The 20,202-nt window shown below is 47.5% G+C and overlaps 1 protein-coding gene across 5 annotated transcripts in view; it reads left to right on the forward strand.

Moving 5' to 3' along the window:
• Positions 1 to 20,202, forward strand: part of Arntl (aryl hydrocarbon receptor nuclear translocator like) — a 100,397-nt gene that overhangs the window by 43,945 nt on the left and 36,250 nt on the right. For 4 of the 5 annotated variants that reach the window (XM_031387929.1, XM_031387930.1, XM_031387927.1 and 1 more), the window contains exon 3: positions 17,178 to 17,306. The gene's annotated coding sequence lies outside the window, so the exon portion shown is untranslated. Of the gene's footprint in view, positions 1 to 9,931; positions 9,984 to 17,177; positions 17,307 to 20,202 lie in introns of those variants that run through there. The other variant, XM_031387926.1, reaches the window with a different exon arrangement.

Raw genomic sequence — 20,202 nt, forward strand, 5'->3', positions numbered from 1 at the left:
TTTTTAGTTTGATAGTTTGCAGAGGCAGCCGTGCTCCCGAGATGCCCACTGTTGGAGTAGGACTCGTTCGTTTCCCTCCCTCCCTTCTCTTGCTCCTGGTCTCTTCTCTGTCGTAGGAGCTTGCATTGTGCATGTGGGCCCAGAAGGTACCCACTGGTAAGACCCAGGGTGTGTGTCTGTGGTTGTGTGGTGAAGCAGTGGTGAAAAGCAGGAGGTGAAGACGCTTTGTAGAGAGGACACCGTAAGTGAGGACAGGGTCCTGGCTCCCAGGGCCCATCAGAGCATGTGAGGCAGGCTGGCCCTCTGCTTTGTACTTGAGCCCCCTCCACCATCAGTCCGGCAGTAGTAGATGACGCTGCCTTTAAGTCCCCCAAGTAGAAAGTCAACAGAATGATGTCCTAGCCCAGGCCTCACCCTGATGCTGCCCCAGCACCCCAGTGGTTATTTAGGAAATGTGTTTGGCTCTTTGAACCATGGCTGGTCACTGGTGGGTGGCTGCCTCTGTTACCACCAGCTGGTGCTGTGATTGCAGAAAGTGAAAGCCCCGAGGGCTATGCGTGCCAGTCCCCGTCCAAAGCCCACCCTCCTTTCTTTAGGCCTCCCAGCCACACCCTTGGGATCCGTGCTCTTGCAGTTTATTGAAGCAATAGGTGCTTCAGTGGAAGGGGCATCCTAGGACATTTTCTCTGGCCCAGGACTAGTACAGGCAGGCCTGCCTGTGTGGCACATGATGAGCCATCTTCTGGCCTTAGGCACCTAGCCTCCCTCTTCCGGACACCTCTGGCATGTAGAAGTTTCTTCTTTCTTCTGACCTCCAATCTGTTTTGCCAGTATTCTCTCAGTGACCTACTTTTGCCCCTTGTAGCCACACAGAACAAAGATCCGTAGGCCTGGCATGGCTCTACTTCACAAGCAGGAAAACACAGCTCCTAGACTCATGCCCCTTCTTCTCTATTCTTATGTCTCAATCCAACCATCCTGTTAACGAGTTATCTTAAATTATATGCATATGTGTGGATATGAGCATTCGAACACAGATGCCAGTAGCAGACAGAAGAGGGTATTGGAACCTCAGGAACTGAAGTTAGAGGTAACTGCAAGTCACCTAGTGTGGGGACTGGGAACCAAACTTGGGTACTCTGAAATACAGTAAATGGTATGTACTTGCCTTAGTTAAGGGTCTTACTGCTGTGAAGAGATACCATGACCAAGGCAACTCTTATAAAGGAAAACATTTAATTGGGACTGGCTTACAGGGAGATATGGGAGCATCCAGGCAGGCATGGTGCAGGAGGAGCTGAGAGTTCTACATCTTCAGCTGAAGGCTGCTAGTAGAAGACTGACTTCCAGGCAGCTAGGATGAGGGTCTTAAAGCCCACGCCCACAGTGACAAACCTACTTCAACAAGGCCACACCTTCAAATGTTGCCACTCCCTGGGCCAAGCATATTCAAACCATGATAGCTCTTTTAACTGCTGAGCTATCTCTCTGATCCCTTTGGGAAAAATATATATACATATACATATTTCATATATATATGTGCCTGTATATGGGTACAGGCCTCTAGCTATTCTTTGGGTGACTTGCAATCAGTCTGATATTAACAAGGAGGTGGTAACTGTGCCCTTGCCTTGTTCGATCAATGTTCTAAGCGTCTTCCTCAGGTTCTTGTACTTGAGTACATACTGTCAGGAGCCTCATTTCACTAGGGAGGAACTGGAAGTGCACAGACAGGATCAGAGCTTGTCTAGAGCCACATAACTAAGTGGCAGAGTGGAGTTGGGTCCCCGGCAGTGACTTCCAAGCCTATGCTATGAGCCCTGGTGTATCAGACAGTAACCTACAGCCTTCTGTCTATCATGCTAAAAATAGGTCCATAATTAGCCTTGGGATGGCCTTGCTTGACTTCTTTTGTAATAAGTCATTTGGCAGGAGCCAGAGTTGAGCCCTTTTCCATGAAACCTCTTCAGAGTTTGTTTTGATAGAAAGGCTGCAAGGGGCCGAGGCCTCTGCTGTCAGCAGCAGTGGGGTCATCCTGGCTCAGCCTGGTCTCAAAAGACTCCTGAAGTGTGGGATTAGGTCAAGGTGACGGATGTGGGCTGTGTGAATGGACAGTGGGCCTCTTGTTAAAGTGGCTACTCAGAGCTCTAGTGTCTGCTGTTGGACAGCAGAGGACAGTGTCTGCAAACCTCTAACGCAGTGTTCTGCCTCACGGAGCAACCTGGCTATGTCCAGGCAGGGGGATCTGATGACCACCAATCCCGTAAATTCCTTAATTTAGGAGGCAGGTGTTCAATGTGCATTTCCTGTAGTGGCTCATCCACTCACTCAGGCTCTGCCCGAGTGTAGGCAAAGAGGATTACTTCGCAGGGAGCTTCATTCCCTGTGCTCAGGATCAGAAGCTGACAGGACAGGATCAGGCTGTCTTTCTCTTGGTGAGCTGCTTTTCGTGTGTTCCAGTCAGATTTATAGAGACATCAGCCTCCATGGGGGCCCTGAGACCTGGATAGGAAGCAGCTTGAAGCAGTCCCTAAGGGTTGGCTAAAGTCTCCCTGGCGGTCCCTACAGTGGATCCCAAGGGAGAGAGGAGTCACTTCCCTGAAATGCTATGTCTTTACCTGAAAGGATGAGGTGGACAGGGTGCTACCCACAGCAGAAAGCTGACTGCATACAATGGAAAATGCCTGACACAATGCCTGGTGCTTCTGAGAGTAAATATTTGCTTGGTGACTTCCTTCTTCCGCCACCAACTCTCCTTCTTCCTCCTCCTCTCCCTCCTTCTCTTCTAATCCTGTCAGCTACTGATTTTTCTGTTTGGCTTTGGGTAAATATCTGAATTTTTAGGCCTTTCCTGTCAGTTGAAAAAAAGAAGTCTGTGGTGTGAAGCTCTGAGTGAGTTACATGCTCCCGAGTGCATTTTGGAAATCTGTGGGTGGTTTGGTAGGTACTGTGAACAGACAAGGCCTTCTGTGGGAAGGATAACCCTTCTAGAAGGCGGATTGTCCATCCACACAGCTGCCTAATGTGCAGGACATTCCTGTCTATGGTCTGAGCCCGGAGCCGGACTTCATGTTGCACAAAAGCGAATCATTTCTGCATGTTTCTAATTTATACCGAATTTTCAAGAAGACCACTGCCAAATGTATGAGTAGTGGTGGTTTATAAAAAGTTCCTGTGTCTCATTATGCTGTGCATTAATAATGTCTCATGTGTAGACATGTTTACATATTAACTTGGGTGTTTTGTTAACCAACTTTAATTCATTTCTCACTTGTATTACAGACAGGGAATATGACTGACTGTAAATAAGTTTCTCCTGGTTATATTATTGACAGATTTTGTTTCAGGAGAGTGAAAGACATGTGGGAAATATTTGTGCAAATGTTGGGTGTGGTCAGTCCTAGCACTTGGAAGGCAAAGGCAGGCCATCAAAAGTTCAAGGACAGCCTGGGCTACATAGTAAGACTCTGTCTCAATAAAAGAGTAAATAAACCAGGGCAAAGATGATGTCACCAGATGCTGCTAGCCTGAAGGCACCGGTGTCTGTATTTTTAATAAGATTATAAAAATAAAGTGTTGGAAGATCTAAAAAAAAAGAGTAAGTAAACAAACAAAATCTCATGCATGTGCTCGCGCGCGCACACACACACACACACACACACACAAATTATGTATGGCTTCTTTGAAAGCAGAAAAGGAGTAAGCATACGTATGCATATTCTCATAGTACGCTATAGTTTATGAAGTAACTGAGGAAGCCTTAGGTCAGACTTGAAATAGAAAGAAATGTTCTGATTTCTCTGGGCAATGCCCTTTTACAAAGGATATGGGGGAGATTCTGAAATACGTGGTGGTGCCCGTTGTTTGTCAGAGAAGATATTCTAATATCCTCTGGCCCTTTACAATCATACTATCTCAGAGCCTGAAACAGCCCAGACTCATCTCTGCTCATCTCTGCCTTGTCTGTTACACATTCGTGTTCTAACATCCGTGTGGAGGGTTTTGGGTTTTTGTTTTGTTTTGTTTTGTTTTTTTTCCCTTCCAGGAAGGAAGATTGGCCTGCTCTCCTCTTTCCCTGGCTTGTTTGGATGGGCTCGTCCTTTCTGCCAGCATAGGCTCAGAGTTGTATGCAGGCCTGAGCAGGGGGAAGTGGGCTCCCCAGCCCATCCCAGCACAGTGGTGACAGCTGACCCTTTTGTCTGTACACCTAAAGTCTTTGTGGTGAGGACAAGCTCTGCCCACAAAACCTGTGTTGTCAGGAAGCCCGAGGTCTCTAGCATTTATTGCACTGAACTTTCTACAAGGCCCCCATCTGGTGGAGCTGGTCATGAGGATTTTCTGTCCCTTGTTGCTCTGCCTTGCATCTTCCTTTTCACACTGGAGATAGCAACAGGCTTGCAGCTGATCCCCAATCTGACAGTCAGACATTTTAGAAAGGTTCAGAATGGATAGAACACCAAAAGACGAAACCACTGCTCACTGTCTCAGCCCCAAAGGCAATTCCTGTTAATACCTTACTGGATGTTACTACATAAATAATTCATGTTTAACACACACAGAGAGATGGAAAATCAACCCTTCATAATAAAACAGTTCACTCATCTCACCAGTTGGGCCACTATTCTGCCAACACTCATTGCATCTTCTTTAGCTATGTAATGAGGTTAGGAGTAGAGTATATATAATCTTGTGTCCTTTTTAAACTTGACATTTTTTAGGAGTATTTCCCAAGTTGTTTGCTCTTCAGAATAATTTAAATAGTGGTTGTAATATCTCATCTTCAGTATACCCATAATTTCATTTAAAAAAAAATATTGTATATGTGTATGTAGTACCCACAGGGGCCAGAAGAGGGCATCAGAGTTGTAAGCTGCCAGTCATGGGAGCCACCTCTCCAACCACATAACCCAAAGCTTAACTTCTCTATAGCTATTTAGATGTTTTTGATCATTTATTATAAGGCTATAAGAAAATCCCTGAACATCCATTGATGTGTGTTCACTAAGTGAATACTATGTGCCAGTGATATCTTTAGACGGAACATCTAATTTAAAGAAGAAATTACCTGGGCTGAGCTAGGTGTGATGGGTGACACATGCCTTTCATTCCAGTACTTAGGAAGCTGAGGCAGGCTTATCTTTGAGAATCTTAGGCCATCTTGGTACCATGCTAGCTGGGACTACATAATGAGATCTTGTCTGAAAAGAAAAGAAAGTATTTGGGCAAACAGTTGACACACCACTACCGCTGCGGCCGCTGCCACCACCACCTCCACCACCACCACCACCTCCATCACCATCACCATCCACCACCACCAATGCCACCTCCACTAACTACTACCTTCCCCGTCCCATTTTTATTGTTTTGAGACTCTCTCTATGTCTCCCTGGCTATCCTGGAGGCCACTATGTAAATCAAGCTGACCACAAACTCACAGAGATCCATTTCCTCTGCTTTCCAGGGCTGGCATTAAAGGTGTATGCCACCACACCTAGCTTGGGATAACCGTTTTTAAAGGTTGGTACATACATGCAGTGTCAAATTTCTTTCCAGCTGTCCACACCAATTTACACTCTCTCTAATGGTGGATTGACTTGCTTTTCAAAACAATTTTTATATTATATGTACTGTTTCCATGTAGTGCCTGGCCATAGAAGTTAGAAGAGGGTTTGGATCCCTTGAAATAGGAGTTATAGACGGTTGTAAGCTGCCAGGAACTTGAACCCATATGCGCTGCAGGAGCAGCACCGGCTCTTAACTGCCCTTCCTCCAGCCCTTGACCTGTTTTTTGATCTTATCTTCACTGAAACCAGTTTTATTTTTAAAATGTAGCCTTTGCTAATAAAAGCGGAGAAAGGGGCCTGGTGGTTATGACTCATGCCTTTAATCCAGCACTTGGGAGGCAGAGGCAGGTGGATCTCTGAGTTTGAGGCCAGCCTGGTCTACAGAGTGAGTTCTGGAACATCCAGGGCTACACCGAGAAACCTTGTCTTGAAAAACAAAGACAAAACAAACAAAAAGCAGAGACAGTGACCTCTAGCTCACTGTGACCTGAATGGGGTGGAAGTGTTTGCCCGGTTTTTTTCTTTGCATTTTATCATCTGTAATTTCCTGTTCTTATCCTTGGCTTATTTTCCCATTAGAGTTTTTGCCTTTTGTAGCTTTGTGGGAGACTTGAGACTCTGTTTTACTTCTTCTGTTCACATTCTATGCAGAGAGCACGAGGGGCCGGCCCCTGGGTGAGCAGGGGAGGATGGCAGACAGTTACTGAGCTTGCTCTAAGGGAGAAGAGGGAGCTTCCACCAGGGCACAGAATCAAAGCCCAGCATTGTGATCCTGTGTTCAACATTCTCAGAAAAAAACTCTGGAATTACAACTCAGACAGAGCCTTAGACACAGAATATTCTCCTGCCAGGACCAACTCTCAAACAACAACAACAACAACAACAACAGCAACAACAACAAAAAACAAACTAAAATTGCAAGAGCCGTTTTTAGGTTGGCTCTCCCCGCCCCCCCCCCCCATTTCTTTCAAAGACAAGAAACAAGTGAAGAAGAGCAGGCTGCCTCTGTTTCCTTTGAGAAGAACTCAGCAGGGTCAGGATTCATTCAGACCTACCAGTTGGTAGAGGAGACCCCTGGAGTCTCGGTTAGATTAAGTGGTCATGCGCACATTGTGCTCACAGAGCAGGCAAGAGGCCAAGTGCATGTTGGAAAGTTCCATTCATGTAGAGATGGAAAGCTAATCTGGTTAACCTTTGGTTAACTGTTCCTTCAGACAGGTCTGCTCCGTCCCCAGTGCCCTGGTTAATTCCTGGGTTTGGCAGCCTGGCAGCTCAGGCAGAGGTGGGGGTGAGCCTGCCCTGCCCTCTTCTACCACTTGGGACAGAGCTCTCTCCCAGCTTGGATTTGCTGAGTCACCGAAGCAGCAAGGCCTGTGTGGTCCTGGCTATGCTGCTGGACATGTCTGGGCTCCTGCTCCTGGTCCGTCCCTTTTTGTGCAGGTTGCACAACAGAGAGGTTGTTACCTCTCTGTTACAGTGCTGTCTCTCTATGCTGTTGATAAATAGTATTACCTGCAGGTCATCTAAGGGCCCACTGAGATGTCAGGGCTGGTCATGGCCTAGGTACCTGCTTGCTGTTCCTGATGGGAGGTGGTGACCCTTTAGAATGGCGGGAGACCCGCGTCTTGTATTTCACACAGCACTGTGCACTCTTGGTACAGCTCAGATACATAGGCTTCTAGCACAGCTTAAACCAGCGGCTCTAATCCTGCATGGTGGAGGACAAGGTCTCCCTTCCTCCAGCCTTCATGTGGGTGTGTTCCTGGCAAATGGAGTTCAGGGTGGATTTTACCCCCAGGCTCCCCTTGGCTGTAGGCCTCAGTACAGGTCGAAGACTATGTCTCCCTGTCCCATGTCTAGGCATTCAGGAAATAATATTCCTTGTTTCTCCAGAATACTCACAGAACGGAAGTCACCAGCTCACCATGCACTCAGCCCCTGGTCCGGGAACTGCCCACATGTGGCCTGTCACAAGCTACCATCATGGAAATGTTCATAAGACCAGCCTTCCCACCCCAACCCTGCCCCCCCTTAATACCCCTTCTTCAAACTCACCACCCTGTTATACCTTAACACCCCCAGACAAAATCAAAACACAACAAACAAAAAGGGTTCTTTCTCACTAACTGCTACAACCCGACTTAAAAATGTAAGTGGGGTTGCTAGACAGGATGGCGCATACCTAAATGTAAGTGGGGTTGCTAGACAGGATGGTGCATACCTGCGATCCTAGCATTAGAGAGAGACGGAGGCAGGAGAATTACCACAAGTTTGAACCAGCTTGAGCTATAGAGTAAGTTCCAGGCTAAGGTGTAGAATGAGACTCTGTTAAAACAAGTCCCTACCCAGCCCCCAAACCTACATGGTTCTCAGAGTCAAGCTTGGCTGTCTGCTCTCACTCTGATGATGTCCTAGCATTTGTGTCACTAGGGCTGCTGTCCTCTCTCTTTTGTGCCCCAGCTGCCCTCTCACCTCCTGTCTGCCTTGCCTTCCCAGGGTGTCTTGCTCTTCTCCCTTCTGCCAGCCCCTACCCCCAGCACATTTACCACAGCCCAACATCCAATATAATTTAATTGCCTACCTCCTTTGCCTGCCATCCTGGCCAGTCTGTGTACCAAACAAGGACAAGGGATGGTGTCCCCTCTCCATACCAGCACTGCTGTGAAGGACAATTCCTGGCACTTGGATGCTTTCAGCAAATATTTGTTGAAAGTTGAATGATTGATCATGGTCCAGCCTGCTAACAGTGACTTCACTGTTACAGAGTCACCCCAAAGTGAAGTTTGGTGGCCACATGCAGTATGTATGGGGAACCTTGCTTCCTCTAACACACCTGTCACCACAGAAGTCACCTGGCCCATTCAGGTGCTCAGCAGTGTATAGGGTGGGTTGCTGGAGGGCTTTGGGGGTGTTTGGATGGGACATGAGGTACCTTGTACTTCCTGAGCATGGGGTTGCTGAATCGCACAGAGCCTCCTCTCACTATGAGGGTCCAGCCCACCTCATGGCAACCATTAGTCTCCTGAATTCACCTCCCTCCCTTGTTCTGTCTCTCCCTCCCTCCCTCCCTCCCTCCTTCCTTCCTTCCTTCCTTCCTTCCTTCCTTCCTTCCTTCCTTCCTTCCTTCCTTCCTGTTGGCCCCTCTTCTCTAGGGAACCACCACTCTTGCTGTCTCCAGCTCCTCTTCAGCAACTATAGAATTCTGTTAGCCACCATCCACTGATGAGCTTCCTGATTTTTCTGGTCCTGGCTTTCCTTCAGAGCCTCCGGTCCATGCTTCAGACAAACTCAGGGGAGTTTGAAAAGTCTGTTTATGTTCCTAGGTGTGCCCCATGTTTGGAATACAGTTGTAAAGAGCTAACCTGCTCCAGGTTCCTGTCTCCAGCCTTCCCACAGTTACCCCCACCTGCTCCAGCCTGGTTTCTTGATATCATTGTCCCTAATCTCTTCTGATTTAAGAGCCACATGTCCCCTGTCTTTCCATCCTCACCTCTGAGCCTCGTTCTGAAGTCTCCAATGTGGGTGTGCATTATGGCACGGGTCTGTCCCTCAGCCCCAGTCCCTCCCCTTCTGCTGAAGTAGCCAGATGTGTCCAGTGCTCTGCTTATGTTAAACCCAGCCAGCCACAGACAGGGAGCACCCCCAGAGGAGGAACCGCAGCCCTAGTGACCACTCAGCCCTCAAGTGGCAGAGGTGACATTTTTAGGTTTATATTTATTTTTTTTTTTGAGACAGTCTTTCTCTGTGTAGACCTTGCTGACCTGGACTCTTCTGCCTTTGAACTCAGAGATCTTCCAGCCTCTGCCCCCTGATTGCCACCATGCTTGACAGTCAGAGGTGAGGTTTGATGCAGGAGGCCCACACTGCCCACTATCCCCACTCAGCATCTTGTGACCCTGTACCCTTCCCTTCCTACAGTGGTCTAGTTCAGAAGGCGTTCGCAGCGTCCTGTTCTCCCACTTGCTGAAGAATTAGAAGAAGGGCCAGCCCTGGATGCATGCTTGCATCCTGCTGTCCCAGGGGACTTTCTGCTTTGCAATCCTCCCCAAGCCCCTTTTCAGTCTGCCCTCAGAATTCCCTTCCACACTTTGTATGTGGTGGAAAGCAGCGGGTTGTACCAGGGAAGCCTGTTCTGCTGAGTGCCCTCTGATGCGGTCCTCACAGGAGGCATGTGCCATATCTCGTCTAAGTCTCAGCATTTGATAGACCCATCCTTGTCCACCTGCTGGTCAGCAGCCACCAGCCTGAGACACAGAGGGCCTCAGGCTTGTCTTCCACAGGCTAGCATCCCTCAGGCTTTGTCAGCTGCTCTCCCTCATTCGAGCATCTCTCCTCTGCCACCCAATAACAACAGTGCATTCTTTTGTTTCCTTAGAACAAGATGCAGATGTTTTCCAGAATTTTCTTCAACCTCAGGCAGTAAGTTGTTTTTTTTTTTGGTGAAGAGTCTTTTTTTCCTGCAACCTTTAGAGCCAGGCTCTCTTCCCTCTGCAGTGCTCCAAAACAAAGCAACAGACAGACTGCAATAGAAAGGAAGCAGGGGTCAGGTGACAGGTCTTCAGTCAGCAGGGCTCGAACATGACTCATGTATCCTCCATGGTACCCTGGGGCTCCTTCCCTGTGCCTTTTTTTGAAGGCAGAGGCATGGTGAGGCTGGGTTACGGTAGCTTCTTCCCAGAAAGGGGGTGACAGGGATGGAGGGGTGCAGCTGACAGAGCACACATGGGCATCTCCTTTCACCAGGCTCTAGGATGTGGAGAACAGGGTACCAAGGAGCTCCATTTTCTCATCTTCATGCCATTGTTACTCTCCAGGGAGCACAGACCAATTCTGGGGTCCAGGCTGGTAGGAAAGGGTGTGGGGCAGAGTCCTGGTTCCAGATGCTCAGGGAATGGGCTGAGTGTATGAATACCCAGAGACCAAGGGTCATAACTGCCAGAGTGGGAGGCCAGAGACCTCGCAAGTGAATGCATGAGACCGGAACTTCAGAGCCTGAATGATAACAGAACAGCCACAGGCTGCAAATAGTATTTCCTGGGAGGGGGCTCCAATCCAAGTAGCTTACAGAGCAGTTTCTTTCAGTGTGTACTGTCAAACCCTCGGCTGTCAAAAACAAACAAACAAACAAACAAAACCCAAAACCCAAAACAACAACAACAATAACAACAGAACGAACAACCAAACTAAAAACTTGGTTTGCTGGGCATCAGGTGCCGTCTTTAATCCTAGTACTCAGGAAGCAGAGGCAGGCAGATCTTTCTGAGTTCATGGCCAGCCTGGACTACAGATTGAGTCCAGGATAGCCAGGGCTCTGTTACATAGGTTTTAAGAAACCCTGTCTCAAAAACAGCAGCAACAATAAAACCAAAACCAAAGTAGTTTGTGGGTGCGTATATCTGGAGGAGGAGTAGTAGAAACAAGCCATTGTTTGGTACACCAGGACTTCACACTCTGGAGGGGAACAGCTTAAAGAGGGCATGCGTGCTTTAAAGGCCCAAGAATTTGATCAGTGTCCCACAGGATAGATGCTCTGTAGCAGACCTTTCAGCGAAGCTGTTTTGGAGAAGTTTGTGTACATTTTCATTTAAAAAATGTGTGTGTGTGTCTTAAAGGGTGTGTGTGTGAGAGAGAGGTACATGTGGAAGTAAGAGGTTGGTATTAGATATCTTCCTTGATTGTTTTTCACCTTAATTTTTGAGGCAGGACCTCATCAGCCTGGAGTTCATTGATTGTCTAGACTGATTGGTCAGCAAGCTCCCAGGGTCTGTCTGTCCTCACCCACCCTTCACTGTCACTGTGTGACTATGTTTGACCCCCTCACTATACCCCCAGCTACTGTGTGACTCCACTTGACCTTTTACACAGGTGCTGGGGATTCAAACTCAGGCTCTCGTGCTTGTGCAGTATACCTGATGAGCCATCTCTGCACCCGACGCGCTTTTTCTTGTTTGGTACCCAGTTCTTCTTCCATATGGCAGACAGGACTGACTGTAAAAACCCCATCCTTTGTCAAGTTACTCCCTCCGACTTAGTTTCCTCTGTAACATGGGACAGAACATTAGCTTTCGTGATGGCCACGGAGGAAATAATGACTAACTCACACAAAGGGCTTGTTACCTGGCAGGTGCCATACTAAGCACTTTATACAGCTCACTGAAGATGCAGGGACTGCTGGCGTGCAGGTCAGGAGCCCATGGGACACAAAGGCCAGGCCCTGTGCCCAATGTTATGTTGCCAGTGTGTGTTGGACCCGTGGCTCAAATGCCTGATGGGCTTGCATTTTGACCTGACTACCATCTCCCGTCTGAAGACATACTGTGAGTCCTGCTTTTATAGAGCCCCTTAAAGAAGAAGGTAGTGCCTCTGGGTGGCTCCTGGATACTTGAAGGGGAACTGGTGCTCCTAAGACTCAGGTCACTGTGGTCCCTTTTCTCACACTTGGGAAATGACCACCTCTATGGCTGCTTGTCATGTGACATTTTGTTCGCTCCACCTTCATCCTGGGCTACTTGAGCTTGGGGCAGCTGCTCAGCTGTCTGTTGGGCTCAGGTAGCTCCCACACCCATGCCACTGGAAGGCTGTATGTCCAAGCCAAGACCAGGAGTTCTTTCCAAATGGTGGTGGGATGGGGTGGGCTGGGGGGGTGGTGTTGGGTGGTTAGGGGATGGGATAGGGTATGGTGGAGTGGGGTATGTGGGGTGGTTAGTGGGGCTGGGAGTAGGCAGGAAAGCCATACCTTACTCTCATTGTACTAGTCAGGGAGAAATAGGGCAAAGACTACAGGTACATGTGTTGGAGCATGCCTTGCGGGAAATTATAGACGACTGTTCTGTGAGGCCAGTCTAGCCTGTGGCTTCTCCCTAGAGCCCTGGCATTCCGGATTAGCCCTCAGCACCATCCAGAAGTGGAATTCAGTGAACTTCCCTCCTTCCAATGTATCAGAGGGCTTTTTTGACAAAGGCAGTCCTTGTCTTTCTTCACACAGAACCCTGTATTCACAACTCCAGCCCCATAGCTCCAAGTATGATCTCATTTATGTTCAACCTCAGGGTTTCTGGGCACTTTGTGCTACTGGTGGGACTGGGCATACAAGTGCCAGAAACAATCTGTCCCCAGTACCTGCAGAGCCAGTGCTTTTCAGAGTAAAATACTCTATACTCCTTAACAGTCACCCAGCCAACACCTGTAACACCCACTCCTAGGCCCCACTCCTTCACCTTCAGTAACCTGCCACACCCATACACACCAATAAACTAATAATTATTTTCTCCTCCAGTCTCCTCATGAGGAACTGAGACACTGGGCTGCCACCTGCTGGAACTTTGTTGTAATGGCACCAAAGTACACCAGCCCCTCCTGGAGTTGGGCAGTGTGCTGCTGGGCAGCTGCCCCCTGTTGCATTGGCTTGGTGTCATGCATTTATTTAAACACCCCATTTTCCAACTACACTGAAAGAGTCTTGAACTTAATGACTTTGGATTTCCATTGTGGCTGTATTGACGTGGCTTCTGCCAGAGGCGACAGAACAGCTTGTTGAGTAACCCTAGTAGCAATGTTGGTTGCCTTAGGTTCAGGGGATTGGCTTCAATTGGTGAGCGTTCTCTGAACTTGGAGGTTGCTAAGCAAAATTTCTGAATTCTTCAGAGCCTGTCAGTATAAGGGGCTATGGGCCAGGGCACACGATGAGGGCCTGGCAGAGAGGATAGGGCCCCATCAGCCTCTGGCCTCTGTTCAAAGCCCCCATCCGAATACATCAGAGCAACTTAGCAAGTACTGAGGCAAACAGACCTCATGCAGTAGAGAGTAGGCCATTATCCCTGGGGTAGGCTCCTTGGAGTATAGGCATGCAGAGGTAACAATGTGGCGAACAAGGCCTTTCTCAGGAGCTCTGGGCTGTGGGACAGGATAGGCACGGCTCTCATCCTATCCCATTATTAGAACACATCATCAAACATCATACATCTCTTAGCAGAGCTCCATCTAGCAGTCACTATGTGGGTGACACTGAGGGAAAAGAGGAAGTTGGGCCTTCACTGGGCTCCATTTAAAGAGAGATGCCTCTTTTACAAAGCCTGTTTCCTCAGAAGCACTGGTCTACAGTGCTCCATCACTCCTCAGAAGTCCTATGTCACTCCAGACTTGTCTCCGAAGACACTCTTCCGTGCTCGAGCCTGTCCTGATGTGCTAGTTCATAGCCTCCTGGTGTTATCCACTGAAGGGTGTTTCCCTCTTTGTCCTGGCTGCCAGCAAGCTCAGAGTGAACATGTTTGCTCTTTTCCTATGGCTTCTCTGAACTAAGGTTTGCTCTGGTGTAAGCTCTCTCCATCCCCGGGACTGCTTGTTTCTGTGTTTGCTTTTTCTTTGAATTTTGCTTTTGGGGATGGATTTTAGCAGAAGGATCAGCAAGCAGTAAAGCTGGATGCCTGCCTTGGCTTTCAGTCCCCGCTTTCTGGCTATACACACTGAACAAGGTAACTCTGCGTATCGGTTCTCTATTCCTTCCTTGGAGAGTTGGGTCATGACCCCAGGGAATGAGTCAGTTGTTGTAAAGGCCAGTCTTGACCAGGCCTGCCTGCCCTGTGGCTCTAAGACCTTAGAAGCGACACTAACAATGGGACCAACTCTTACGCATTTTCTGGAACAGAAGGGTCTGTTGGGATGCAGGCATTTCAGCACTCAGATGGAGAGTTCCAAGGCAAACAGATGGATTGGTCATTCTAGTTAGCTCTGTCTACCTTCTCTCTCCTGACACTGCTCCCCGCTTCCCTGCTGCCTCCTGTGGCTATGGCGGGTGTACTGGTAGGCTGCAGCTTCGACCGCTCTTGCTACTGCTTCTGCTGCTGTTGACTGCTGAGACTGAGGCCCTGCCCTGCTTGCAGCTGGCAGCGCAGTGAGCTCCTGTGCTGCGTCTGCAGCTTGACCTGCTGACTACGCAGCTATGTGACTCTTACTCACCTGCCAGATAGGCCACTCCACTGCTCTTTGGTTTGGTGTGCCAGCTTCCATTCTGCTGCCTTTGCTGTTGCCGCCACTCCACTGTCATTGCTGCTGCTCATGGTACCATCTCAGTCACTCTACTAAAAGTAGGTAGGAAACGACCACCGAAGAGAAGCTTTGTATCAGAACTAATGCTGTCACACCAAGAGAGACAGTGCAGAATGCTAGGTGTGGTGGGAGGTCTCCCAGCTAGCTCACAAGTAAACCAGTCTTCTGTGGCTGGAGAGGGTGTTTGTACCAATCACAAAACTCTACATTCAAGGGAATGCTCCAGTTCGCAGTGTTACAATGCTGTACTCAGCTTGGCCACCATGGAAGTGCTCTTTCCTAGGCTTAGACAGAAATGGTTGTAGGTTCAATTAGAGTTCACTGAGGCTTGTAGTAGCAAAAAAAAAAAAAAAGTCTGCCACAAATTGTTTGGAACTGTCCTGACTGGAGCTGTGCCTTCAGAATCCAGAGCAATTAACCAAGACCATCATGCAGTTTCCTCAGAGCATCCAGGGAGTGTTCCAAAGTGCCACTGTTGGCGTGCAGCCATCCAGCCTGCTGTTCGGCCATATTTGCTGCCCATTTGCTCAGGGTAGCCAGGGAAGCTTGAGAGCGTCTAAAAGCTGTCAATTAGGGAGCTTTGCCCAGTGTCCCAAATTCTTTGCTTATTTACAGGAAATTGAACCCCAGGAGTGCCTACGGAAAGAACTTCTCACTAACAGTAGTAGTGCTCCCCTACTCCCGCCACCGGTGCTCGGGCATGCTAGGAAAGCCCTGTACTACCAAACTGTCTCTACATCCCCATTACTAGTGATTTTTCAAAGTGATTTACTCCCAGAGAGAGAGGTGGGACATTGTCTTCTGTCTCATTAGCACGAGACAGCTAACTGTTGGAACGTAAATCCTATCTGCAGGTGGCCTTCCGGGGTCCTGGGGCAAGGATGGGAACAAACGCAAACATTCAGGCCCAAAGAGGAGCAGGCCTTGCTGACTTGGGAGTTGAGAAGACAGTGTGCAGCTGTACAAGGAATCAAATGGAGCTGGGATGACATATGTTAAGCCTGGAGACTGCATCCCTACTTGCTATTTCTTTACCAACTGTGGTGTAGGGGCTACAAGAGCCAGATTTCCAGATATCACATTTGCATGTGCCTGGCCTAGAGTTAGCAGAGCTGGACCATAAAGGATCTGAGCCAGGTGGTATGCATGAGTCAATGGAGAGGGAGGGAGCCATTCCAAGGAGAGTAAAGTCGTACCAAGATCTTAGGACCATCAAGGCAGAGAGCATTGTCTGAAGACCACAGCGGTCAGCCAGTGTAATGCCACTTTTGCTTCAGAAGATCGGCAGAGTACTCACAATGGCAGTCTTGCTTGCTGCAGGCAGAACAGCGTGGATAAAGATGTGGAAGGTCCCTCTGTGTTCCCTCCTCATTGGCTCTCTCAAATACAGGAAGCTGCCATGGAGATCAGAAGGGCAGAGTGCTGGGCCTGTGTGCTGGCAGAAGGAGGTGGTATTGTAGCCACTTGGCTGACAAGAACCCTTGTAGATGTTGCGTCTCTCTTAGCTTTGGGAATGTCTAGATATCTTGATGTTCACAGGGATTTTCTTTAAATGCCTGAACTGGTCCTGCTGGTATTTGTTTAAGCTAAATAGCTTCTGTCTTTTTCTGTTGCTCTGGTCCTCTTGGTTCAAATGACTACTATCACTTGCATTGAGAGCTGAGCAACTTTTTTAAAACAGTTTTTCAAAAAAAAAAAAAATGTGTGTCTGTGTGTGTGTGTGTGTGTGTGTGTGTGTGCTCATGAGTGCAGTGCCCACACAGGCCAGAGGAAGGTGTGGGATCCCTGGAAGCTGGGGTTACCATTGGTTCTGAGCAATCTGACGTGAATGCTGAGCACTAAGATCAAGTACTCTGGAAGAGCAGCAAGCTCTCAACTGCGGGCCTATACATCCAACACTGTTGTTTGAGATGGTGTCTCTCTGTAAACCGTTCTGTCTTTGAACTTCGTGTGTAGCTGAGGATGACCTTGAACTTGTTATCTTCCTGCCTCTCTACCTCATGAGATTACAGCCAAGAGCCACTTCTCCCAGTTTAGAACTGAACAATATTCTCAATTGCTTCTGGTGGCCCGGCACTCTCAGTGTGGCTTTGGCAAATTATTCACCCTTTCACATGCTTGGATCTTCCCCTTGTAAAATGCATACAGCAGTGTATCTGCCTCCTTGAGTGACGGTCGAGTTTAAATACATTAACCCACGCAAGTCAGTAAATGTCTGATGTAAAATAACAACCGAACATTCACAGTCATTATGTAACCCAGTAGAAAGAAGTAATAAAACATGCCTAGCTTTCCTAAGGATGTGTCCAAGAATTTCTACTTAGAAGACATGGTTTTCACAGGAAGCATCTGCCAGGTTCCTTCATGCTTTTGCAGCTCAGATGTCACAGGGTTGTAAAAAATGGCCAGTGCTGAGCCAGTGAGTATGGCAATAGACGGGCATATCAATAGATGGGCTGAGAGCCTGTCCTGCATGAGTCCTTCGCCCTACTTAGCTTAGAAGAGACTCTCAGGTTTATTTATCTCTGTGCGACCCTCAGGGCTTCTTTTCTTGGGTCTCTACTGTAGGATTTTGGAAGAAGTTGACTGCCTGGAAGGAGGTTACAAAACATGAAAGTCACTTTGAGGTGACCAGCAAGTGACAGTGGCCCCTTGCATCTCCCACACTGGATCGAAGCTTGAGAACTATAACTTCAGGTAATAAATAAGTTCCTTAACCCTAATCTCCTGGCAAATGATGGTTGTTGGGGGCCTTCAGATGTTGAGATGTTAAAAAAAATAAATGAGTGGCAGATACTGGTGGCACCCCAGGTCTGACATGCACAAGGGGCTAAGCATCTATAAACCACCAAGGCCTGTAGGACAAGAGTGTGTATTCAGGCCTTTCCCTGCCTCTCTGAAGGTTGGCGTGAATGTCAGTAGTGGCCGGCCACCCACCATGACTGAGAACAAGTCAGAGTAGCCAAGACAGTTCTGAAAATTGAGAGTAATGAAGGGAACTAGTTTGTCCTGTCGTACATTAAGATATGTACTGAAGCCTCATTGTAAGAATAGTGTGACAGTAGAATTAAAAGAACCAGATTAGGGGACAAAATAGGACAAGTAAACATGGAGAGTCCGCAGAGGCGCCATGTTTGGTGTTTGGAAACAGGTGTTTGCCTAAGAAGAAGTTCTGGGGCAGTAATGCAGAACTGTCTAACTGTGAATGATGTGTCAAGAACAATTGCTGGAAGGCAACTGTAAGATTTGTAAGTCAAAAAATAAAAGTAGAGGCTAGAGAGAAGGCTCAGTTGACAACATGCTTGCCAGGCAGGCATGAGGACAATTTGATCTCAGGACTCATGTAAAAATTTGGGTAAGAGGCTGGAGAGATGACTCAGTATACTACTTTTGTATAAGACCTGAGTTTGATTCCGAGAACCTACATTAGGTGGCTCACAACTGTTTCTGACTCTAGCTTAAGAGGATTCAATACATCTGGCCTCTGTGGGTACCCACACTCCTATAGACAGAAATACACATATATATAATTAAAAATGTTTAAAAAGGGTGTGGAGCAATGACTCAGTGGTTAAGAACACTGGCTGTTCCTCCAAAGGACCTGGGTTCAGTTCCTACTCCTCATAGGGTAGCTCACAACATGTGTAACTCCAGTTCAAGGAGATCCAGTGCCTTCTTCTGACCTCCAAGGGTACCAGCCTCACATGGTGCATATACATACATTCATACATATATACATACACACATTCATACATATATACATACATAAATACATACATGCAGGCAAAAGCATCCATATATATAAAAATAAAAAAGTCTTTAAAAATACAAATTGTAGAGCTGAGGACAGAGGCATGCACCTGTAACCCAGTGTTGGGGGAATGGACACAATGTAACCCAGTGCTAGGGGAATGGACACATTGTAACCCATTGCTGGAGAAGTGGACACACTGTAACCCAGTGCTGGGAAAGTGGACACACTGTAACCCAGTGCTGGGAAAGTGGACACACTGTAACCCAGTGCTGGAAAGTGGACACACTGTAACCCAGTGCTGGAGAAGTGGACACACTGTAACCCAGTGCTAGGAAAGTGGACACACTGTAACCCAGAGCTGGGAAAGTGGACACACTGTAATCCAGTGCTGGGAAAGTGGACACACTGTAACCCAGTGCTGGAGAAGTGGACACAGATAGATCTGTAGGGCTTCCCAGCAGCCAGATTAGTCCAGTTTGTGAGCTCAGTAAGAGACCCTGTCTCAAGAAATGAGGACCATGATTGTAGAAGCCACTCTACACATGTGCTTGCATGAGCCTAAACATTTTACACAGGTTCGCACATGAACATGTACACACACACACACACACACACACACACACACACACACACACAAACACATGAGTAAAATTAAAGTTCAAGCCAGCATGGTCACTTATACATATAATTCTACCACTAGGAAGTTGAGGCCAGCCTGGGCTATTCTATTCAATGAGTTCTAGGTCAGCCTAGGCTACACAGCAAGATCCTGTCTCAAAAACAAAAAAACAAAAAAACAAAAAAAAAAAACCTAAATAAAATAAATTAAAAGCTACAAAATATTGGTATAAAGAGGAATATTTGTGTTATGATTTTAAAATGTTTTAACACTATGTATAAAATCAAAAGATAATGCACAATAGAAAGAAAAGCATTTATAACATCTGTGATAATCAAAGAACTGCTCTTTGTTATATGCAGATTATTTCATTTCTGCCCAGTCTCCTGGTGGAACATTTCTGTGTGCCAGAAAGACTTCTGTACACTAAGCTGTGGGAAGTCCATAGAGTAGAGCTCCTGTTCTTCAATGCTGACAACTTCTTAGGGAGGACAGTAAGGAGATTGTTGTAGGGGAAATGTGGATCAGAAAATTTTAAATAGGGATATAGAGTAGGAGTGTCGGCAGGGTTCACACTGTATGGTCCTTCAAAGAAGTGTCACTAAGGAAGTGACATTTAGCAGTATACTGTTCTGTATTTTTAATTCTATGCCAATAAGAAGTCAAATGGAGGGATCAGATGGATTCTTGGCTCAGAGCCTGGGAGCCGGAAGGATAGAGGCCACTTGACTACAAAGGGAAGCCTGAAAGGCTGGCTTGGAGGGACAGTGAATACATCAAAATAGAGTCTCTGTCACATACTCAGGTAGAGATATGGGGAGATAGGTGGTTGTACAGGTCTAGAATTCTGGGGTCAGCCAGGCTGGAGATAGAAGCTTGAGGTTGTCACAGTATGGGTGGCATTTGAGACCATCAAAGTAGGAGCTTCTAGGGATTGAATACAGACAGGTCAGGGTCCCAAAGTACCCATGGGGTTATTAGTATAGAGGCAAAGAAAATGAAAAGCCAGGTTGAGAACAAAAAAGGAGCAAATCCCCAAACAGAAGAATTATGGGAAAATAGCATCTCCAAGCCAGAGACAGCATCCAGGGAGAGGCCAGCTGTGCTGATGCCACTGGGGGCCATTTGATCTGGGAAAGGGTGGTCCCTATTGAGCGAGCAAGGGCAGCTGAAGTATTATAAAGACATCATGAAGGGATAATGCCTGACCTGGGGGCTGA

Source organism: Mastomys coucha, unplaced genomic scaffold (genome assembly GCF_008632895.1).
Source record: "Mastomys coucha isolate ucsf_1 unplaced genomic scaffold, UCSF_Mcou_1 pScaffold21, whole genome shotgun sequence".
NCBI classification, from domain to species: domain Eukaryota; kingdom Metazoa; phylum Chordata; class Mammalia; order Rodentia; family Muridae; genus Mastomys; species Mastomys coucha.